Genomic DNA, 24446 nt, shown 5'->3' on the forward strand with positions numbered 1-24446 from the left:
TTTAAAGTAGATATGATTACATGATTTCCTCATTGCATTTTGTCCATAGAAAAAAAGATAAATGATTTAGACAGGATTCATTGGTTCATTGCCAATTCCCCAGCACAAAGTTCAGTGCTTAACAAATAGCTGTTGGATGAGTGAATAGATGAATGAATGAAATATGAGGTCATACAAAGTGGATTTTATTCTCTATTGTCCCCTTGAGTCTCTAAAAGTTTGCTCGCTAATTTATGATAATTCAGATCTTTGGTCATCCGAAATGGACTGTGATTAAACTTAAGAAAAATGGGTTCTAGGGGAAGTTTTCAAGTGCCCATAGTTTTGTTGTCTCTGGATAAGATGCAAGGCTCCAGTGAGGAGCTGGGTTTTAATGTGATGATTAATATGAAGTGATTATAGGAGATACCTCATAGACCTCAAAGACTAATTTTCAGGATTAGATGGGAGAGATTTTGTAGACAGCTTCACTGATGAATGACTTAGCTATTATCTTCTGAAGATTTCATTTTAAAAACTCTCTTGCATCTCAATTTTTCTTTTTTGTTTCTTTTACTTTGTACATGATAAATATACTTTCCAATTTTAAAGTGAAAAGCAATGTCAGAGGTGCTGGAAAAGATTCACACCTTTTGAGTGTCAGCGGCAGAGAGATGTTTTTCTTGTGCTTCTAAAACATCTGCAGAAAAAAAATACAGTGTATATTTGCACAGAAGAATGACAAATGCAGGAAAAGACAGGAGTCACACAGCAACATTAATGCAGCATCTTAGGCAGTTTGCATCACCCACACTGTGCTCTAAAATGAAGATGTTTCATTTTTTAAGCCGCTGTTGTCAATACCCTTGATGGAATGTCTGTAAATATGCAGCCTAGTTATTGCTTCTAGCTCCACAGCATGAGCATCATAGACCTTCTTCCTAAGCCATGGGTAGGAGAGAAAGAAATACGGGAATATATCCAAGATGCCGATCAAAACCAGCTGATTGGGAATAGACAGTGCCCACACTGTGGAAATTGTAACAGTTCTCGTGCCTTAGAGACATTGTCACATCTTTCTAGCCCACTGACCTTGGGGCAATGGTGGGGGAAGGAGGGTGGGATAATTATTGTAGACATGAGCCCGTTTTACAGATGAAACAAGTGTCTTCTAAGCTTCCACCTTTGTATAGAGAAGACCTAGAATCCAAATTTCCTGAGAACTAGTCCAAGCAATTTACATATAGTGTACGTCTCAGGGTGAGTGTAGGCTCCAGGGCTCCATCCTCTGAGGAATCTGTTCATAGTCTGAATCTGTTTCTTTAGAAGACACTTAATATTTATTGTATGGTCAGTCAACTCAGCCTCATAACTGTAGCTTCTACACCTGTAACCAATAGCACAAACTCAAGTTGATGCCTTCTAATCTAGAATAGGGCCAAGGGTGATTCAGCCAAGTCTCAGAACTCCTAAGACACTGAGTGCCTGTTTCAGAATAGTTCAAATAGGAATGCCGAAAATTAGAGGTCAGGCAAGTAGACAAGATCGAAGTTTTTTTAAAAAAACTCTTAGTTCAGGGGTACATGTGCAGGTTTGTTATATAGGTAAACTCGTGTCAGGGGGCTGTTGTATAGATTATTTCATCACCCAGGTACTAAGCCTACTACCTGATTGTAGTTATTTTTTCCACTCCTCTTCCTCCTCCCGCCCTCTACCTTCTAGTAGACCCCAGTGTCTGTTGTTCCCCTCTTTGGGTCCATGTATGCTCATCATTTAGCTCCCACATACAAGTGAGAACATGTGACATTTGGTTTTCTGTTCCTGTGTTAGTTCACTAAGGATTATGACTTCCAGCTCCATCTATGTTGCTGTAAAGGACATCATCTCATTTTTTATAGCTGCCTAGTATACCATTTTCTTTATCCAGTCTACCATTGATGGGCATTGAGGTTGATTCCATGTCTTTGCTATTATAAATAGTGCTGCAGTGAATATACACATGCATGTATCTTTATGATAGAATGATTTCTATTCCTTTGGCTACATACCCAGTTACTGGATTGCTGAGTCGAATGGTAGTTCTGTTTTTCACTTTTTGAGGAATCTCCACACTGCTTTCCACAATGGTTAAACTAATTTACACTCCCACCAACAGTGTGTAAATGTTCTCTTTTCCCTGCAACCTCGCCAGGATCTGTTATTTTTCGACTTTATAATCATAGCCATTCTGACTGGTGTGAGATGCTATCTCATGATGATTTTGATTTGCATTTCTCTCATGACCCATGATACTGAGTTTTTTTTTTTTTTCATATGCTTGTTTGGCCACACATATATCTTCTTCTGAAAAGTAAGACATAGGAAGTTTTCACAGTCCTCAGCATGTTGTAGACACAGAAGCACATGTCGCCATGCACAATTTTGCTATTTTAAACCAGCGCAAACCAAAGACTCTTAGGATTTTTCAAGAAAGGGACTTTTACAACACTGCTTTTACAACAGTAGCATTTTAGTGCAAAGTAGGGGTAACACTTTTGTCTTCTGGGTTTGCATATGAACCAAGTATCATTTCAACATTGTGCTTTTTCTTAACAATAAATGGATTGGCAATTTAAAAAACTCATTTAAAAGGTTTTCAAGTTAAGGTATATTCACTTTTCAGTCCAATATATTGGGAAATAAGTGTCAGCTGCCAACTCAACAATGCTGGCATTTATTCTTGTAATGACATCTAATTTTCTTCGTTTAACTACACCCAGGATTCTGGTTGATAATCTCCAGATTCTTCTCCAGAAATCTCTCTCATTGCTTTCTTCCAGTTTCTCCGTGTGTGTATGTATGTGTGTGTGTGTGTGTGTGTGTGTGTGTGTGTGTTGCATTAAAGGAAGTTGTAGAATACTGTAACCACAATGTCACACCACCTCACATTCTATTTATCTTTTGTGCTGTTAGAGCATCAGCAGCAGGAGCTGGAGGTGGGAACTCGTGGAACCACCATCAAGAATACTGGCTTATCTTGTGCGCACTTCTGATGTTCCGCACAAGGACTAGGCTGTTCCACGTGCAGCTGATTTAATATCAAATGACACAAGTCTTGTGAGAAAATCCTCTATGCTTAAGAATGTTATGTCTTGAAAAGGAATCCTACCCAGCCATCTCAACTTGTCCATCATTCACCATGACATTCACAGAAACTGTATGCAGATTGTCTTTTTCTCTTCCAGCTTTCTAGTCTCTCTTTAGCACCTCCTATTGGCAGAGCCTACCTAGTAAGAAGAAGCTGGAAAGCTAAAATAGGGTTGGCAGAGCCTTGGGCTCAACATCACAAGGCAGAATACAGAAGAGTGGGCTTGGAGGTGAGATAATAGCTAAAAAACTGGCACAACTTGCCTGCCCACCACAAACCAAATACATTCTTGGAGCATATCTTGCTTATGTGTTTCTTACTTCACCATGAAAGTTGAGCAGTTCCTTCAGCGTACTAGGTGGAAAAGAGCCTTGACTTCAATTGTCCTGGGACAAGCCTTTCTAAGTTCCCACACTCATGTTGTTAAAAAGTATTTTATTTATTTTCTCTTATTCAAGGCCAAATACAGCAGGAAAACAACCTTTAAGTTAAATATTTTAGAAAGCAACAAACCAATAACTTATAAATTATTTTAAAGCATGGAAATTGCTAAAGAGCATATTTTATTTTTTATTCTACTTTTTTATTGTACATATTTAAGATACACAACATGATGTTTTGATATATGTACTTTGATATACACATACATAGTGAAGCAATTACCGTAGTCAAGCAAATTAACATATCCATCATCTCATATGGTTTCTTTGTGTGTGTGTAAATAAAAGTACCTAAAATATGCTATCTTGGCAAATTACAAGTATACAATACAATATTTCTGACTATAGTCCTGATGTTGTATATTACATCTTTAGACTATTCATTCTACCTAACTGCAACTATGTGTGCTTTGACTTACATCTTCCCATTTAATCCCTTCCCCCCACAGCCATCATTCTATTTTGTTTCTATGTGCTGTATGCCATCTGTTTTCTTTTTTTAGATTCAAAATATAAGTGAGATCAGGCAGTATTTTTCTTTCTGTTTCTGGATTATTTCACTTAGCACAATGTCCCCTAAGTTCATCCATGCTGTCACAAGTGGCATGATCTCCTCTTTTTAAAGTTGAATAATATTCAGTGTGTGTGTGTGTGTGTGTGTGTGTGTGTGTGTGTGTGTATTCATCCATCAGTAAACCAGGTTGTTTCTATATCTTGCCACGCTCCTGTTTTTTCCTTCAACTTTTAAGTTCCAGGGTCCATGTGCAGGATGTGCAGGTTTGTTGCATAGGTGAACATGTGCCATGGTGGTTTGCTGCACAGATCATCCCATCACCTAGGTATTAGGCCCAGCATCTATTAGCTATTTTCCTGATCCCTCCCACCAGCCCCTGACAAGCCCTAGTGTGTGTTGTTCCACTCTTTGTATCCATGTGTTCTCATTATTCAGCTCCCATTTATAAGTAAGAACTTTAGGTGTCTGATTTTCTGTGTTAGTTTGCTGAGAATAATGGCTAACAACCCCATTCATGTCCCTGCAAAGAACATGATCTCATTCCTTTTTATGGCTGCATAGTATTCCATGGTGTATATGTATCACATTTTCTTTATCCAGTCTATCATTTATGGCATGCTTCTATTTTTTTAGTTACCAGTGCAAAGCCATAAATATTTTTATGAACTTCTATATATGTATTTGCAAAGAAAATTCTCAAAAGGCTATTTGTTTTGTTTCATACACCAGGTAGACAGACAATAGTTCTGTGGTTATTATAAACATATGATTCAAACAGCCTAATTTTCTGAAAAAGGAAAGAAACATGCCTCTCTGATACTCTACTTAAATAGAACTTTTTATTGCAAATAAAAGCATGAATCAAGCGTTAAACAACCTAATTGCTAATCACCATATTTAAAAATTAACCTTAATTAGAGAAAAATCTAAAGTAAATACTGCCATATTAGAAACTTTTCTTGTGTGTCCTTAATTTGCATCTGTCACTCATAAAGCTAACCCTGCATGCCTGTTCTCCTCCCCAGCTTTAAAGAAACACACAGTTTCACTCACATTGAACCTGTTTCTCAAATGCAAATGCCATCATCCTAGGGATAGACACAGAAGGTACATTTAACAGCTTCACTAGGTGACAAAGCTATTAAGACCTATGCTATTCTGAGTCTTGTCCTTTGGATTATATTTTGAAAGCAAGAATATATGCATTAACTAGTTTTCTTAAGGCTCCAAGCCTGAGCTCCTGCCTGTATTTTGATTATGCGTTTTTTGCTTTTTTGTTGTTTTTGTTAATGCTTTTTTGTTGTTGTTGTTGATACTTTAAAAACAGTATTTTTATGTCAACCTGTCCTCATATGAAAACAGAGAGAGGGAAAACCTAGGCATACCAGCATCAAACACTGTCTGGCTTGGATCAGAGAAGTGGAAAAATATTACTGTCAACTTCAGCTTGTGAGTTTTTTGAAGTTAGCATTTATAGTTTCCTTGATGTGCAAAAACTGATGGTAAAGAAACTATTACACAGGAAGAATGAGTTATAAAAGCACCTGGTTCCTAAGCACACATGGACAATCCCCACTTTGCTGGAACGTAATACTTCAAAAACTATTTCAGTGGAGCATGGAGAGTTTATAGAGGAGCTTAACAATAGCTTAATTTCATATGGAAGTTGAGATGCTTTCAAGCTTGGACTCAAACTACTTTAATGCTGGGTTTTTAGACAATAATTTCCTTTTTGTTCTTGTCATCCAATATAGAAAATAATGGGGTGAAGCTTCCATCCTACTAGCTGCAGTTTGTGGGCACCCTCAGGGCTGAAGATAAGGCAAGCAATTGCCACTTAAACCTAGGACAGTGTCAGCAGCCCCAGATATTATGTGAATCAAGGCAATGTTGACGGACTCTGTGATAGAGCTTTGGAGATGAAACAAATAAAACTTGATCAGATTCCTCAATAAGGGTTCCTGCCAGAGTGAAAAACTAAGCATTGGTATGAATGCAGTAACTGTTTGGTCCTGGTGCTGGTGTCAGCACAGGTTGCAACTGATGGGTGAAGCAGTAGTGATACACTGTTCCCACTCATTGCTATCATCCCCTTGTAACATTTGCAGGAGACATCCTTGGCTGTAAGTAGTGATGATCACAGTCCTTACCACTGATTAAAAACACTCCTGCCTGTCATTTCTGGCAACTAACTGCTGTTCCTCAAAGTGTGGTCCCAGATGAGGGGCACCAGTATCACTAAGGGTCCCATTAGAAATGCAGAATCTGACCAGCTGTGGTGGCTCATGCTTGTAATCTTAGCACTTTGGAAGGCTGAGATGGGAGAATTGCTTGGGGCCAGGAGGAGTTCAAGACCAGTCTGGGAAACAGCGAGACCCCTGTCTCTATTAAAAAAAAAAAAAAAAGAAAGAAAGAAAGAAACAGAGAAGGAAGAAAGAAATGCAGAATCTCAGGCCCTACTGCAGACCTACTCAATCAGAATCTGCATTTTTAAACAAGTTCCCCAGATGAGAAAATTCTATCCATACTGTCTTCCTCAGTATGTCTGACTTGCTCCATCCTGCAGATTTCCATGTATTCCCAACAGTCTGCTTCCACCTTAAGCCCATTTCCTGCTTTCTTCACATTCTTCACTGTCCTTCAGTCTAATTTTTCTTCTGACTTCTCCCATTAGATTAAATAACAAGGTATAATAAGGGAAAGAAAGGAGGAAGAGGGGAAGAGGAAAGTAAAGAAAGAAAAATCGAAGGAAGATGAAGAGGAAGATGAGGTGGGAAGTGAGATAGGGAAGGAGGGAGGGAGACCTAATTTAGTTGTGCCGTGGTATCATTGGAGTTATTGAGCTGTATTTCAATCCCAAACAAATACACAACCACAAATACATCCCATTCACTATTTCCATTTTAAAATGAAGGAGTTACTTTCATAGGGAGTTGAAGACAATGTTAATTAGTATGATAATTTGGAAAGCAATTTGGCAATGTCTGTTCAAATTTTTTTAAGTGAAAATTCTCTTTAATTCAGCAAATTTCAGAATTTGCGCTATATAAATACTTGTATACATGCACAAAAACATATATCAAAGGTATGTATTGACAGGATTTTTTAATAACAAAAAGCTATAAATAGCCTAAAAGTATCAATAAGAGTTGTTTTGGAAAATCAACAAATATCTCTGCAAAGGCACACTCTCCTGGCATTAAAAAGAAGTGAGAAAGATCTGCACATGCTTATGTGGTGAGCTCTCTACAGTATATTGTTAACAGAGAAAAGGAATATGTAGCACAATGGCATAATATGATCTCATCCATATGTCTTTGTTTAGTATGTGTGTGTAAATGTGTGTATGTGTATATTTATAAAAGAGCTGATGATTTACAATATTTATATTCAATGGTATATTCTACAGCCATTACAAAAAACTATTTTGGTAGAAATTTCACTAACTTAGGACATTCTTGTGATGTAATGCTAAGTGAACTAATGTAAGCAAGACATTAATATCATTTTTTGACCCACCTTTCTTGGGCATTTTCCAATGTTATTAAATATTCCAAAAAAATAATTAATTTCTCTATAATATTGTACTCGGGTCTTTGGGTTGTTTTCAGTTTTATAACTCATATATAATGTTGACATAAACATTTTTTTACTTAATGCTATTTTCAAATTTCAGACTAAGATAAATAACTTGTAATTACTAGTTCATAGTTGTGACTTTTTTTTTATAATTACTAGTTCACAGGATTCTTAACTTATTGCCAAATTGATTTCCATACTCCACAAAGATTTTTAATATAGTACTTCAATTTTTGCTAATGTGACTTGTTATTAAGTCATCATTTATTCAACAAACTTTTACATTAGAAAGAAATAGTTACTAATGCCTACTGTGTGCTAAGCTCCCTTAAAGGCGCTAGGTACATCATTACAAATAAGCATGATTCCTACCTTACTACTCAAAGTGTGATACTGGGCTAGTATGGGAGAAACAGACATTGAAACACACAATGACACTGTGATTCAGGCTGTCTTAGAATTATGCCCAGAGTGCCATGGAAACTCAGCATACTTACAGAATAACTGTGATAATTAACCACAAAGGGACTACTTTGCTTTGAAATATTCAAATACTCCCCCACATTCCAACTAGAGTTAACTTGGTGGTGGGTCTGTAGGGGAAATATCTTCTCTTCTTACTCCTATCAGAGTTTACCTGACTGTGACAAAAAGTAGACAAGAAACTTTCCCTAGTTTTGATGAGTAGTAAAGTAGGTTTCAAAGTCTAGCACCATTTATATATTTCTTTCACACCTGCAAAAAATAAATCTTCTTCAAGGACACATACGTTCATCCTGAATCTATAACTGAACTTTACTTTCTAACATGCTATTCTTTACGGTAGCTTAGAATACAAAGATGGTTATCTAGCCTCTGAAAACATTTTTTTTTTAATTTCATAAAACAAGTCTCCAAGTAAAATAAACCCAGCCACCACAAATAGCCCTATTTTCTCAATATTTCTTAAGTCAAGAAATTCTAATTTAAAATATTTGAATTAGTCTGAAATATATGAAATTGCCCATAATTTAGTTGTTTTTAACCTGTAAAAATGGCAATTCTATATGGCTCAATATAAAGCCTGTGATTTCTTTTTGTTTCTTCTCCAGGATTGCCCATATGTTAGCCCTTATCAAAAACTGTTTTACACCAAATAATTTCTGCAATATCTTCCACAGGCACAAAGAAAATAAAAGATTAACATAGCTTTATGCTTGGTTGTCCCCTTCTAGTCAGATCATCAGTAAAATACAATTACAATATAGTAGTACTCAAATTAAAGAGAAAATGGTTTCCTGCTTAGTTAAGCAAAGAGAAATCTAGCCAATGCAGAATTAGAAGTCAGGAGCAAATGTGGACAAGCAGATCCAGCAAACCACCAAACTGTGATTCATCATCTCTGTTGCACGCCAGGCTGGTGTTCTCCTCTTAAGACATCAAACAGTAGCCTGATTAATACTAACAGTGTCTTAAAAGTCAAAACTACTATTAATGCAAATCTGTCCTCCAGAGATGGGGGAGAGGAGGGAAAGAGAGAAAAGGGAAGAGAGCTGTAGTCTGAAATGGGTGGTGGCTTCTTTCATAGTACATTTACCAGGTTTAAATTCATATTGTAGAAAAGAAAGCTTAGTACTTTGGTAGAGGATGCTGTATGGAAAACAATGTCTCCCAGCTTAGAAAGCTGGCCTGATCCTACAAGAATGTCAGAAATCTCTGTCCATGCTAGTTCATAAGGCAATCCCATTTACAATAGCCACACAAAAAATAAAATACCTGGGAATATATCTAACCAAGGAGGTGAAAGATCTCTATAAGGAGAACTACTAGACACTGCTAAGAAATTATAGATGATACAAACAAATAGAAAAACATTCCATACTCATGAATTGGGAGAATCAATATTGTTAAAATGGCAATACTACCTAAAGCAATCTACAATTCAATGCTATTCCTATCAAATGACCAACATAATTTTTTCAAAGAATTAGAAAAAACTATTATAAAATTCACATGGAACTAAAAAAGAGCCCAAATAGCCAAAGCAATCCTAAGCAAAAAGAACTAAGCCAGAGGTATCACATTACCCAGCTTCAAACTGTACTATCAGGCTACAATAACCAAAACAGCATGACACTGGTACAAAAACAGACACATAGACCAATGGAACAGAATAGAGTACCCAGAAATATGCCTCACACCTACAGACATCTAATCTTTGACACAGTCTTCAAAAAATAAGCAACGGGGAAAGGACTCCCTATTCAATAAAGGTGCTAGAATAGTTGGCTAGCCATATACAGAAGATAAAACAGGATCCCTACCTTTTACCATATATAAAAATTAACTAAAGATGGATTAAACATTTAAATGTAAGACCTCAAACTATAAGAATTCTAGAAGAAAACCTAGGAAACACCATTCTGGATATCAGCCTTGGGAAATTATATATGAATAAGTTCTCAAAGGCAATTGCCGTATAAGCAAAAATTGACAAGTGGAACCTAATTAAATGAAAAAGCTTCTGCACAACAAAAGAAACTATCAACAGAGTAAACATCTGGTTGATGGGGTCATTCATATCCCAAACCTCAGCATCACACAATATACAAAATCCCCTTGTAACAAACCTGTACATGTATCCCCCGAATCTAACATAAAACTTGAAATTATATTTTTTAAAAAGCTAGTTTATAGTTGTAACTACTTTCTAGAGTCTTGCTACTTTTAGGGTAATCACTGCTCAACATCACTAATCAGCAGAGAAATGCAAATCTGAGTCTGTGTTTCTTGAACTCTTGGGGTCTGGTTAAATGCAGATTGTGATTTAGGAGGTCTGGGGCAGAGTGAGATTCTGCATGTCTCACTAGCTCACATGTGATGCAATGCTGCTGGTGGCATCATACTTCCATGTGATGAGGTTTCAGTAGAGCATCCTTGTGACGGCCTTGGCTCCTCTTTTCTAAATTGTGAGTCTGACCCTGTGGGTCACATATTGAGCATTGATGAAGAGGCCTCTGGTCCAGCTCAGTGTCCTTGACCTCTCCTTGTTTGACTCTCCGTCTGCAAAATGGGATTAGCAAACCCATGTAGAGAGTCCACTGAATGGCAGAATCTTAGACTTTTCAGTTAGAGGAAACTTTGGAGATGATCTGATCTCACTTGTTCCCCTCCTCCCTGCATCACATGTTATGTCTGAAAGCCCATGCCTGAGATCCCATTCACTGAGTGTGCAGTTGTTAGTCTCATCATTCCATCAGACCTAAGAAAGCTCTGCAGAATAAGGGCCTGTTGAAAATGTTTTCAAATACCTGAAAATAGTGAGAGCAAACAAACAAACCACTGCTCAAAATCACTTAGCAAACCCCACCTTAATGAGGAATTTTCTCTTTTGGCATCAGAAAGCAATTAAACTCAGCATTTCTAGGCGAGAAGCTTTAGTAGTTCCCCTCTTGTTCTTTCTCCCCACAGCAGGTGCTAAAGCACAACTCAGTCTTGATTCATCCCCTCTGTCAAGAGCAGGTGTCAGCCTCAGTTATTGTTCTGCAAATTCATTTCAGCCCTTTAATGCCTTTAATGCAATTCCTGGAGAATGAGGTATCGATTCCCAATCTCAGCTGTGTTTCCTGAAGCCTATACCACATTGGCCTTCCTGGTCTCTTTCTATCTCTTCTCTGTCACATTCCCCCACTTCTCTTTCTGGAATGCATGCCACATTTCTGGTCAGTGTTCTATAATCAACCCATCTGCAGTTCTCAAAAAAGAGGCATAATAAAGGCATTGTATGAATATGTTTGAATGAGAAATTCGTGAAAATCATCCATTTTTATTTATGGTGAAAGACTTAATTTGGATAGAATGTGATATGAATCAAAGGTAACTATGCCTCTGGAGGCACTATGAAAAAGGGAGTGTTTTAGTTTCATGAATTTGCTCTTTTGTTCTGTGTATATTGCTGTAGCACCATTTTTCAAGTCCTCTTCTTAGTGTCTCAAGCCAGTAAATATCACACCTCATATGTGTGAAGACAATTTATTGTGCAAACCAAGGCACTTCTGAGAGTAGACTGGGCAGCCATGGGTAATTGTGCTCCTGTGTCAGGCATGCATTGGGACTGTCTCAGTAAACAGATACACATGGTCATCCTAATTACAGGCATTTTGGGATATGGGACTCAGTGACAGTTTGGTATTGGGAGGTGAATCTGTTGAAGAAAAAAAGCATGAAGCATAATTAAACAGGCAAGGAAGGCATTATTCAAGACTACTGCAGCAGGGGAGAGATTAATCGTGACTCCGGATATAGTAGGGACAGCTGGGGATTTATAGCCAATGGACATGGTGAAGGGGTCACGGATCGGAAATTACTAAGAGGATTTGGTTGGGTATCAAGGGTGAGGGGATTCTTGCTGAGCGGGGCTCGGCAGGCCAGGACCAGGCCTAGTCAACAAGAGGCCTAAGAGGAACATGCTTAAAGTTTGGTCAAGGAAAAAGTCCTTGTTGAATCTCACCAAATAAAATGCAGATTTTAAAATTTAGTCTTAAAGAAACTGAATAGTTTCCCAGTCATGGGAACTCATCCTTGCTTTGAGAAATTCTTCCAACTTTATATTTTTTTCTTTGTGATTTTTAAAGACTTTTCCTTTGTAAATCTAGTTATTCCAGTTATGCTTGATAAAGAAATTGTTTTATCTTCTGATTTTTGCTTCTACTTCAGTAAAGCTGAGGTGAAACTGACTCTTCAGAAATGAAAAAAAAAAATGTGGCTTGAATTGATCAAGGAAGCACAATTGTAATTCATTCAGGAATGACTTCATCAAGTGGGCCATGTTTCATGACACATTGTTTAGTGAGGCTTAGAGAATAGAAGGGAAAGCAAGGGGTTTATTTGTATGATTTGTACACATGTCCATCACAGTGGAGGCTCAATGAAGGATCTGCTGCTCCCGGTAGTCCAGTGCTCACTACTAGGCAACTCTTCTCCCTCTGAGCATTGGTTTTCTTGTCCATAAAATGAAGGCGTTCAATTAGGTGAGCTCCTTGTTACCTTACAGGGATTTTTTAAAAATTTTATAGTTCTGATCTTAAAAATCACTCTGTCCGTCTCTGGATTATGCTTCATTACTATAAAATATCCATCTTGAACCCATTCTAAAGGATTGAATATGAGCAATGGTAAGTCAATCTGAAAATGATTTAATGTAGAACCTGTGTCTGAAAAAGCTCAATTTTCTCTCTGTATATTTTATGATATAACACATCCAAGGAGATGTATGCAAGAAAGTTCCAGCAGATTTATTAATAAAAGCATGTGTGTTGGGGGAGGGGGATCAGGAGAGGAATAGAAACAACCTGAAATATACTTCAGCAGGAGAATGAATACAGAAATAATGATGGAATGACTCACAGTGAAAGTCAATCAGCTATAGAATCAAAGGACATAAACATCAACAGTTTTTAGCAAAACCAAGAAAAAACTTACACCATTTACTTAAAGTGTAAATGGTATAAGTACTACTACTTATACTACAAAACAGTACTACTGCTCATTTCTAAGGGATACATACTTGTGTATGTATAGTAAAAGTATTTTTTAAATTCTTGGTGGTGATACACACCAGGCTTAGAATAGAGGTTCCCTCTGCAGGTGGGAAGGGATTATGATTTGGGAGGGGAATTCATGGAACTTCAGCTGTATTTGCTAATGTTTTATTTCTTAAACTGGGAGTTAGATATATGGGTACTCATTGTATTACACTTTATGCCTTTTCGTATGTCTTAAAATATTTTATAGCAATCCTATTATAAAGTCAGGATGATCATAAAAAGACATTGCATATCTTTGTTTGTAAATTAGAAACACTCAGTCCCCATAGTTTAGTGGTAGGAAAGCTAATGTGAATTTAAAATCTTCTTACGACCTGCCCTGCAGTTATAATGTACATACATCAAAAAACAAAACTTCCAGTGTATACACTGGTGAAATAACCGCTAGTCAGATACCAGTCTCTTGAGTTACTACTACTTATATGTGTAATAGCTATTGTGATTTATTTAAAATTTATACTGTGTGAGAGAAGTTTATGAAAACATATAGGTAGTTAGCTATAAAGTTGTGATTGGATGCCAGATTGATAAATGAGCAGTTTCCTCTGCAAAGAAGTGCAAACTCAGCTATGTGCTTTCAGGTGGTCTAGACAAGAGGAGAAACCTGCCTACTGGTTTCTCAGTAGATGACTTTATGACAAAGTTGGAATTGTCATGAAAAGACATGTTTAGAATTTGTTTATGGATTAGAAACAGAAGCTCTAATCTACAACTCTTAGTAGGAGAGCTGGATTTTCCTTGGCTCTAAAATTTGGGGAAGAATTAATCGCAAGAATCCTTATGTAGTGGGTAGTGAGGCATTTTGAGTGGTGCTTCTGTTGATTTGCCCTTGCCAGCAGCTCCTTGCTATTCATCCATTTCACACAGCACCCAGAGTGATTGTGCTGTAACAGAACTCATATCAATTCTTCAGAAGCTTCCCATTGCACACATGGTAAAGTCAAAACCCCCTTACCTGACCTTCAGGGTCCCTGCTCCTGCCTGACCATCTCACCTCATCTCTTACCATTCTTCTCTTAATCAGGCTCCACCCACTCCTGTTGGTGTTTCTTCCCTACAGAGCTTATGACATCTGGGCATTTCCTCTTCTCTCAGTTAGGAATGCCCTTCTCCCAGGTCTTGGCATGGATAACTCTTTATCATTCAACTTTCCATTCAAATGTCATTCTCAGCCCCACCCCATCATAGAGGCTTTTCTTAATGAGCAAAAGTAGCCTCACTACCACCACCTATACTATCCCTAAACTCAAGGCAAGAGGGGTGCTCTGGGACCTGTGCTGTAGAGGGGTACCCTCCAGCCACATCCCTTCCCATGAAGCAAGAAGTTTATGGGGCAAAGGGGACTTGCATACCCAGAGCTTGCATTTCCTCTACTAGGCCATGCCCTGTGTTATGGCTTGAATGTGACCCCTTGAAAATTCATGTTGAAACTTCATCCTCATTGTGGTAGTATTAAGAGATGTGACTTTGGGAAAGTGATTAAGTCATGAGGGCAGAGCCCTCAGGAATGGATTAACAACTTTACAAAAGAGGCCTCAGAGAGATAATTGGCCCCTTTGCCCTTCTGCTTTCTTCCCCTCAAGAGGACACAGCAAAAAAGTACCATCTTGGAAGCAGAGAAAGCAGCTCCCACCAACCTTGCCAATACCTTGACCTTGGACTTCCCAACCTTCAGAATTCTGAGAAATATATTTCTAATATTTATAAATTACCTAGTCTGTAGTGTTTTGTTTAAGCAGCACAAGCAAACTAAGACACCTTGCTTACCGAGGATTTCACAGGTCTCTGCCCACATGGACCTATGCCCATTTCTAGAGTCTGTGAGCTTCTGCCTTGGTTCCCATTCTCTGTTGTCGGTTTGCGGACCCCTAAGCCCAAGGGTGGTCACACAGTGGCTGTTTGCAGAAGGTATAGATAAATATTAGACAGAGGCCTATAGTATCATGTGTGTACATGAACTTCCTCTCAATGGGAGCTGGAGCCAGGCTGAGAATAGACAGGCACAGGCCAGGAGGCGGGATCAGGGACCCAAGGGCTGGCTTGCACAGCTCTTCCACATCCCAGTGCAGAACTTGGAGGAGTCTGAGAATCCTGAGTGCAAACTTGTTCTTCCAGGTGTTTTAAAAGTTGATTTGTCAAGCTAGAGAGTAGATCGTATTTTATTAAACAGTTTGTTAGCTTGATTCACACTCTAATTATTTATACATACGTGGATCTCCATTTATACTCTTGCTGCTCTTAGAAACGTTAGTGGCAGGCCTGGCTTCCTCTGCATTTGAGTCAGTCCAGAAGATGGTGGTTCAAATTCCAGGGCCTGGTGGTAAAACAAACAGTGGGGTTCTGTGCCAAATCCCTTAGAAATATCTTTTCTGCCACCCACCTTGTTGGGGATTCCAGACTTTCTTCTCAACAGTCCTGTTCTCTACTCTCTCTCCTATTTCCCTGTTTTTATTTTGTAGCACTGAAAAAAAATCTTAAATTACCTTGTTTACTTGTTTAGCATGAGTTCTGTGAGGTCAGAGGCTTGTGGCTACATCTGCAGCATGTGGCACATACTAAGTGCTCATTAAAAATTTGCTTATAGCCAGTAATGGTGCCCCATACCTATAATCCTAGTGCTTTGGGGGACCAACATGAGAGGAATGCTTGAGGCTAGGAGTTTGAGACCAGCCTAGGAAACATAGCAAGACACCATCTCTACAAAAATATTTTTTTAAGAATTAGCGGGGTTATGATGGTGCATTCCTATAGTCCCAGCTATTCTTCAGGCTGAGGTGGGAGGATCACTTAAGCCTGGGAGTACGAGGTTGCAGAGAGCTATGATCGCGCCACTGCACTCCAGCCAGGGTGACAGAGCAAGCCCCTGTCTCTAAAAATAATATAAATAAATTAAAAGAATTTGTTGAATGTGTCATGACAGGAATATTGTTTAAAAATGTTTGCTGAATGAATGACTTAGGTGCTACTTTGTGCCAGGACTGTGAAGAGTCCAAAGATAGCTCAAACAGGTCCTCTGCCTTCAGGGGTCTCCAAGCCTAGTGGGGAAGCAATCCTGAAAACAAACAAAAGGCTTCTGCTTTGAGTTTTACACTTCTCACATCATTAATGAATCTAGAAACAAAAATATATATATAGCCATTATTGTAGCACTTCTAGGCAAACAATTTGCAAAGCAAATAAGCTCCAGAGAAAGGGAAAAATACTTTCTGTTATTTTCTCTAAAGGGTTAGGGGTAAGAGAGCTTTTAAACTTGATGACCCATCAGAACTGGTGGAAAGTGTTTTTTCTCTCTCTTCCTGAAGACAAATTGCTTGTTTTTCTAGGAGGAGGGGGGAACACATTAAACATTTTCTGCTGTTAAGATAAAATATTGTTTAGAACAGGAGGCTAAAATCTCCTCAGCTGCTGCTGTCTGCCTTATTTAACTTACATGGCAGACGGTGGCATCTGCTGAACAACACTGTGTTGGCGTTTACCTCCTCCAAGGAGCTGAGGGCCTCTGGAGTCAGCCTTCTCAGAGGCCTCCATGGGCAGCAGGGCGGCTGGGGCTTCCAGCTGCTCTGGGCAGACTTCAGTTTCATTCCAGATGGCCTGGGTATGCAAAGTGTGAAAGAAGACAAGCAGAAACACTGTCCCTTCTACATAGAATTCCTTTTTAGAAAATAAGGCTTTTTTCTAATCACCCAGAAATATAAGAGGTCATTTTTATCCAGAGATGATTGTGCAGGCCCCATAAAGCCAATTCATTTGAAATGAGGATGAAAATATCATCAGAAATACTGAAAACCATACTTATTTGAAGTTTTATCTTGAAAAACAGCAGCTATAAACCATAAAAGTGATCTCAGGGCTTATAAAATTAGGTTATAATTTTACTATGGGCTAATTCTTAGAATACTATGGGATGCATATATATTTTAATAAAATTGTATGATATCACCATATTCCTTCCTATTTGACTTACAAGATATGTACTCATTCATCCAACAAATATTTATTGAGTACTTACTATGCACCAAGCGCTGTTCTAGGCAGTTGAATCAATTTAAAAAAGAAAAAGAAAATATTTCCTGTTCTTATGGACCTTATATTGTAATAGGTGACTGATAAATCATAAAATATTAGGGAAAAGCAGATCATGCTGGAAAGTAGCAAGTACTAAGAAGAAAATACAAAAGCAGAGATGGTGAATAAGTAGTACAGAATATTGGTAAAGACTACAGTTTAAAGAGGGTGGTCAGAATATCTCTCTCTGAGAAGATGGCATGATGGCTGCTGAGCCCACAGAGTGTAGGGTAGTGAGGGTAGAAGCAGGAAACTTATTGAGAGGTGACTGAAACAATCAGGTGGGTGACAGAGTAGTAGTGAAAATGGTGGGAAGTGTTGGGATCCTGCTTACATTTTAAAAATGGAGCTGATAGGTCTTACTAATTGATCTGATTATGAAAGACACTAGACTACTAGAATGTGAGAGAAAGAGAGGCATCAAAAATAACTCAGAGGGTTTTGACCTGAATAGGAACTGACATGAACAGAAATGGGGAAGACTGAGTAGTGTTAAGATATTTTAGAGGGAAGAATTAGAGGGAAGAATAGGAATTTGACTGGACATAATAATTATAAGATTATTACCTACTAGACAGCCACAAAGAAGTGTCAAGTAGTTAGCTGAATACATGAGTCTGGAGTTTAGGAGGGAAGTGATAAGTGTGATAATTTAACGGAGGATTTAAAGCCATGAAACTAGATGACCCACCTTAGGAAAGAATGTGGATAGAGGACAGAAGAAGTCTAGGGATCAGGGAGATATGGAGGAGCAAGCATAGTAAAATCAGAGAAGATCATTTTGGGGAATATATTAGAGGACTTTGTTGATTTTCTCAAAGTCTTCTTCCAATTTCCTAAAATTTAAATCACCCTATTTGAAGAGTCTGTTGCCACTGTTACTGATTTTTCAGTTTTTTAGTAGTTACTTGACCTAATGCTCAGGCCCTTTCTTATCAATGACAGCACAAGTTTCCAATATGATTTTCATTACTTAGTCCATTTTGTGTTGCTATAACAGAACCCTGCAGTCTGAGTAATTTATAAAGAAAAGATATTTGTTTCTCACAGTTCTGGAGGCTGGGAATTCAAATATTAAGTTGCCATCATCTGGTAAGGGCCATCTTGCTGCATCATCCCATGGCAGAAGGCAGAAGAGCAAGAGAGAGGGAGACGGGGCAAAATCATCCTTTTATCAGGAACCCATTCTTCCAATAACTAACCCACTCCCACAATAATAGCATTAATCCACACGTGAGGCAGAGCCCTCAAGACCAAATTGCTTCTTAAAGTTCCCACCTCTTAACACTGCTGCAATGGGGATTAAGTTTCCAACACATGAACATTGGGGGACACATTCAAATCACAGCACGCACTATGTGAAACCCTGCATCTACAAGTTTTGCAATGACATTTTAATGAAGTCAGTTTACTTTGCATTTTCACTTTGTGTTTGCCTTGTCACAGCTCACCAGTAACAGAACTCTTAGTGTAATGGACAGAGATAGAAACTAGCATTCAGCAAAGAGGGTGGACTAATTTTATACACAACCATTTATCAGTAAATATTTTTAAGTTCTGATGCCCTAAAAATCCTTGTAAATTTGGGGGCTTGGGTAATGAATATTAGATGATAATGACCTTCTGTGTATACATTAAACCATTAGCAATGTCTCCAGGTTGTTGAGAAATCATAGATATTAAAAATCAGCTTAGAGATTGTTCCAGAAGTTAATATCTTCATTTATAAAGGAAAACAGTGACTGGCCTGGAGAGCTGAGTGACTAGACCACCCTCTAACCCCCCATGTAGTGCCATTAGCACACTTAACATCTGTCCCTCAGTTTCCTCAACTGTAAAACAGGAATTATATTGCATACCTCATATGATTGTGTATGTAACACATAAAATAGATATCAAGTGCTTGCCATAAATTTGTGTGTGTGTGTGTGTGTGTGTGTGTGTGTGTGTGTGTGTGTGTGTGTGTGTGTATGTGTGTGTGTGTGTGTGTGTGTGTGTGTTGCTCTGTGGCCCAGGCTGGAGTGCAGTGGTGCAATCTCGGCTCACTGCAGCCTCTGCCTCCGGGGTTCAAGCAGTTCTCCTGCCTCAGCCTCCCAAGTAGCTGAGACTACAGGCGCATGCTGCCATGCCTGGCTAATTTTTTTATTTTTAGTAGAGACGGGGTTTCACCATGTTAGCCAGGATGGTCTCGATCTCCTGACCTCGTGATCCACCTGCCCTGGCCTCCCAAAGTGCCGGGATTACAAGTGGGAGCCACTGCACCCAGCCTTGTTTTTTTTGTTTGTTTGTTTGTTTGTTTTAATACCAAGTTCTGGCCAGGATATGAAGCTAGTAGAACTGTCATACACTGCTAGTGGAAATGTAAAATGGAACAGCCACTTTGGAAAACAGTTGAGCAGTTTCTTCACACTTGATCTTAGCCAAAAGGCTGAGAAGCAATAAGCAGTGTCTTATCAAGTTAAATATACACTTGCCATACAATCCAGAAATTCTACTCCTAGGTATTTATCCAAGTGAAATGAAAATATATGTCCACACAAAAACCTACATATGAATACATACAGCAACTTTATTCACAATCTTCAAAAATTGGGAACAACCCAAATAATGGTCAGCTGTGAATGGATAAACCAACTGCAGCACATCCATACAGTGAAACACTGATCAGCAATTAAAACAACAAATTATAATACACACAACAGTTTAGATGACTCTCAAAGATGCTATGTTAGTGAAAGGCACCAGTTCTTAAAAGCTATATTCTGAAGGATTCCATTCATACGACATTCTGGAAAAGGCAAAACTGAAGGAACAAAAACAAGTTAGTCATCACCAAGGGGTAGAGGGAGGATTTACTTACAAAAGGATATGAGGGAATTTTGGAGTGTGATGGAATTGTTTGTGTCTCAATTGAGGTGTGGATTAGGTGACTGAATGAGTTTGTCAAAACACATAGAGCTATACACTTGAAAGAAGAACTTTTGTTATATAGATATTTTTTATCAATTTAAAAAATATATAAAAATAAGAGGGAATTCCATAAAGATGAAATAAAAACTAAACATTCCTGGTACTTACTAGACTCTTTAAAAAGTCTTCTTCTATTCTCCCCTTCTTTCTCTGAGCAAGAACTACTCATGACTGAAAGCTCTTAAAAATAATTTTCTTACTCAGATATTATTTTTAAAAAGAGTGAAATTCATGACTTACAAAATATTTTCTTCTGGCTTTTGAGTCATTTTTACCATTTTTTCAACAAATAATTATTGATTACCTATAAGCAGATGTTTTTCTGAGCTTTCACTTACAACTGAATCTGAACATTTAGAGCTGAAGGAATCCTTAGAAATCATTTAGTCTGTGTGGCAGATGAAGTAACTGAGGCTCTGAAAAGTGAAAGTCACTCACCCAGTGCCACGCAGAAAGTTTGTAGCAGAATCCCAGCCAGCACTTAGAGTATCTCATGGGGCTTCAGTCTTTTCACTGTGCTCAGCTTTGCAGCCCCTGAACTTTATGCTGAGAAACTAACAGCTGCTTTGAGAAGTGATTTCTTCAGCTGTATGAATGTACCCTTTAGTGGTGGGATTTACCAAGTGTGATGGGGGTGCAGGGAAATCTTTGGGACAAGTCATTGTATCCTGAGCTTCTGGAAACTCACTTCACAAGCTGCTTCCCTTCCCTAAGAGGAGTCCTTTCTTACAGTACAACAGGAACAACAGAAACAGATTGCATGGAAAAATCACTAGTAGGTACCTGGAAGTGGCAAGATCCTTCTCCTATTACCATCAGGGCTTTGCTTTTACCCAAGAGAAGTAAAGGCCGTCTTGAACTGGTGTAGGTGGAGCTCCCTAATAACACCCCAGGATAATGAAAGGCACTCCTGAAGTGTCATCATTTAGGCTAATACATAAAAGGATGGATAACCAAAGGGTAAGAGCTGGTAAATCCCAAAGGCATGAGCAATGCAAATTGAGGGACATTCTAGCATCCGAATCATTGAAGGAAACTAAAGAGACATGACAAGTAAATGAACTCATAATTATTTTGAATGCTTTGTTATAAGGCAGTGTTATTAGACAATTGAGGGAAATCTGAATGTTTCCATATACAAGATAACAGAATCAGATATATCAATGTTAATTTCCTGATTTTTGTGGCAGTTCTGTGGTTATGTAGGAGTGTTTTTATTTGTAGAAAATGTATGAAATACATTTGTATGAATAAAGTACATATCTGAAGTACAAAATGTACATTTTGTACATTTCATGCAATGTATGAAGTACAAATGTATGAAGTATAAGTGGGGGACACCGGAGTAGCAACTTATTCTCAAAGACTAGGGGACAAAAGAGTTCTTTATACTACTCCTATAATTTTTCTCTAAGTATGGGATTGACTCAAAATTAAAATATTTAAAATGTAAGGACATTTTCTTTTTTTAAATTATATTTTAAGTTCTGGGGTACATGTGCAGAACTTGTGGGCCTGTTACACAGGTATACATGTGCCATGGTGGTTTGCTGCATCCAACGCCCTGTCATTTACAGCATTTCTCCTAATGCTATCCCTCCCCTAGCCTCCCACCCCGACAGGCTTCCGTGTGTGATGCTCCCCTCCCTGTATCCATGTATTCTCACTGTTCAACACCTACTTATGAGTGAGAACATGTGGTGTTTGGTTTTCTGTTCCTGGGTTAGTTTGCTGAGAATGATGGTTTCCAGATTCATTCATGTCCCTACAAAGGGCATGAACTCATCCTTTTTTATGGCCACATAGTATTCCATGGTGTATATGTGCCACATTTTCTTTATCCAGTCTATCATTGATGGGCATTTGGGTTGGTTCCAAGTCTATGCCATTGTAAACAGTGCCACAATGGATATACGTGTGCATGTGTCTTTATAATAGAATGATTTATAATCCTTTGGGTATATGCCCAGTAATGGGATTGCTGGGTCAAATAGTATTCCTATGTCTAGATCCTTGAGGATGCCACACTGTCTTCCATGTGAGGACATTTTCTGTATTATCCTTATAAAACTAAGCAGATATGGCTCTATTCTTTAGAGCCCCTTTGAGATAGAGATAGTCTATAATTGATGGGCAAATAAGTAGATGTGATAAAATGTATTTTTTAAATAAATGAAAGGTAAGCACAGCAAGAGTTGTAAGTAAAGGAATTTGGAGGATTCGAGATTGAGTTTGGGGGAAGTGGGCAGGGGAGAAAGGAAGAGCTTCCTCGGTGTTTAATAGTTTTTCATCAGCAGGGGAGTCAGCCAAACATATATTCGGGATTTGCCTCCAAGCAGTTCAAATTCTGGAACCTTAGGAAACCTTCCTTTAGGACTCCTATGTCCAGAGACCATAATCCAGCCCAAAAAACACTGTCCTGAGAGTCCTGAAACCTGGACTCTAGTCCTATTTGTCCCCAGCTGCCAATTCAGTCTTGGGCAAAACAACCTGTAAATGAAGCATTTGGACTAAAATGGTGTTTGAGGATCCCTAAAAAACTTAAAAGCCTTTTGATTTTTGAACAAAATGATAAAATTTAGAAAGGAAAGGCAGCATAGAAAGAAACAGATGTAAAAAACTGAAAATATAAGTTATTTTCATTTGAGATACCCAATAACTAAAGGAATAGTTCCTGCCATCCCACTTCCGTCTCTTTGAAAAAAGGAATGTAAGAACTCTTTTAATTTGAACAGCACAGAGAACACTGCCCTCCCTTCTCACGTCTTAGATAACAGCAAGAGAGCTCTCTTAAATAGAATGTTCTATTTATGAATCCTAAAAATTCAAATGCATCATTGCAGAACCGTTATAGCATGTTTTCCAAATATTAGAATAAATTTACACTGTAACATTCCAAGGCTGGAGCACCTATCACTTTGCTGTCAGCCTAAAATGACTTTGTTTTTGCCATTACTGATTTTGTTTTTGATCCATAATTTATTTAGAATGTATTATTTTAAAATTTACTCACATGTAAATGTTTAATCTTTATTTTTGTTACAGATTTCTAATAATTTTATTGTGGTCAGACACTAGAGTTTATATGAAACCAATTATTCAGCATTCGTTGAGGCTTAAATTGTCTGGCACACAGACAGTTTTCGCAAATGTTACATGAGAGCCTGGGAAGAATGCCTTTTCCCCAGTTGTCAGGGAGGGGAGAGCTCTCTGTGTATTTACTAAGTTCAGCTTATTAAGTATGTTATTAAGATATTTTCTATCATTACTAATATTTTGAATGTTTCAGTTATCAATAACTGAGCAAGTTATATTAAAATCCAACATTGTGAACATGTATCTGACAGTTTCTTTGTAGTGCTTTCTGTATTTTGATTCTATTTTATTAGATGCATGCTCATTTAGAATTATTTTCTTCTTTGTGAATTGAATGATTATGTAATGACTTTATTTCTAATAATGCTTTTTTAACTTAAGATATATTTTTATCATATTACTATGGCTACCCCAAATTTCTTCTGGTTATTATTTGCTTGGTAACTTTGTGAAAAATTATTTTACTTTCAGTCTTTCAGTGCTCTCATGTTTTAGGTGTATTTCTTGTAACAATATCTAGCTGGATTTTTTTTTAGTCAGTGAGTCTAGTCCATCTATATTCACTGTGATTATGAATGATGGTAAGTATTTAAGTCACAATTAAAATAATCCTTTTAGAAATGGTTAGCTTTGACATTATATTAAACCAACAACTGCACTCAGGATCCTGCCCAGGGTGAACTGAGCAGGAGGGAAGTGCCACTGACAGAGGCCTTCAAGGCACATGCCTCATCTGGGCAGGCTGAATACTATGGGAGCGTCTACCAGTGCACCTGCCTGCCTCTGCAGAGAGAGCTGTTCTGTCTTTGCCCACCTGATTCAGAGACAGCCAACTGAAACATTACATATGGGGAATTTTAAACCTCTATCTGTAAAATGTAACATTAATGAAGATTCCCCATGCTTGCTAGCATCAAATAATTGTTGAAATAACAATATTAAAGGTAAAATACATTGTACCATTCTATTCCTGCAGTGACTCGTACATATTTGATGTGCAGAGATTTCTTATATTTCATAAAATCATTTTCAGGGTTCTGTGCTTGTGTTCTCTTAAGGCTTTCTAGTAAACTAGGTTTTCATGATTATTT

At 38.0% G+C, this 24446-nt stretch overlaps 1 protein-coding gene and 1 long non-coding RNA gene across 5 annotated transcripts in view; one reads left to right on the forward strand and one right to left on the reverse strand.

Annotated features, from left to right (window-relative positions):
• Nucleotides 1-24446, forward strand: part of NEK11 (NIMA related kinase 11) — a 314403-nt gene that overhangs the window by 263513 nt on the left and 26444 nt on the right. The gene's annotated exons all lie outside the window — the stretch shown is intronic.
• On the reverse strand, nucleotides 12842-18391 carry LOC108290373. Its single transcript, XR_001819546.2, has 2 exons — nucleotides 18338-18391; nucleotides 12842-15538 (listed from the first exon to the last, which is right to left on the reverse strand). It is a non-coding gene; the product is annotated as an uncharacterized LOC108290373 (long non-coding RNA).

Source organism: Cebus imitator, unplaced genomic scaffold (assembly GCF_001604975.1).
Source record: "Cebus imitator isolate Cc_AM_T3 unplaced genomic scaffold, Cebus_imitator-1.0 Scaffold432, whole genome shotgun sequence".
Lineage (NCBI taxonomy): Eukaryota > Metazoa > Chordata > Mammalia > Primates > Cebidae > Cebus > Cebus imitator.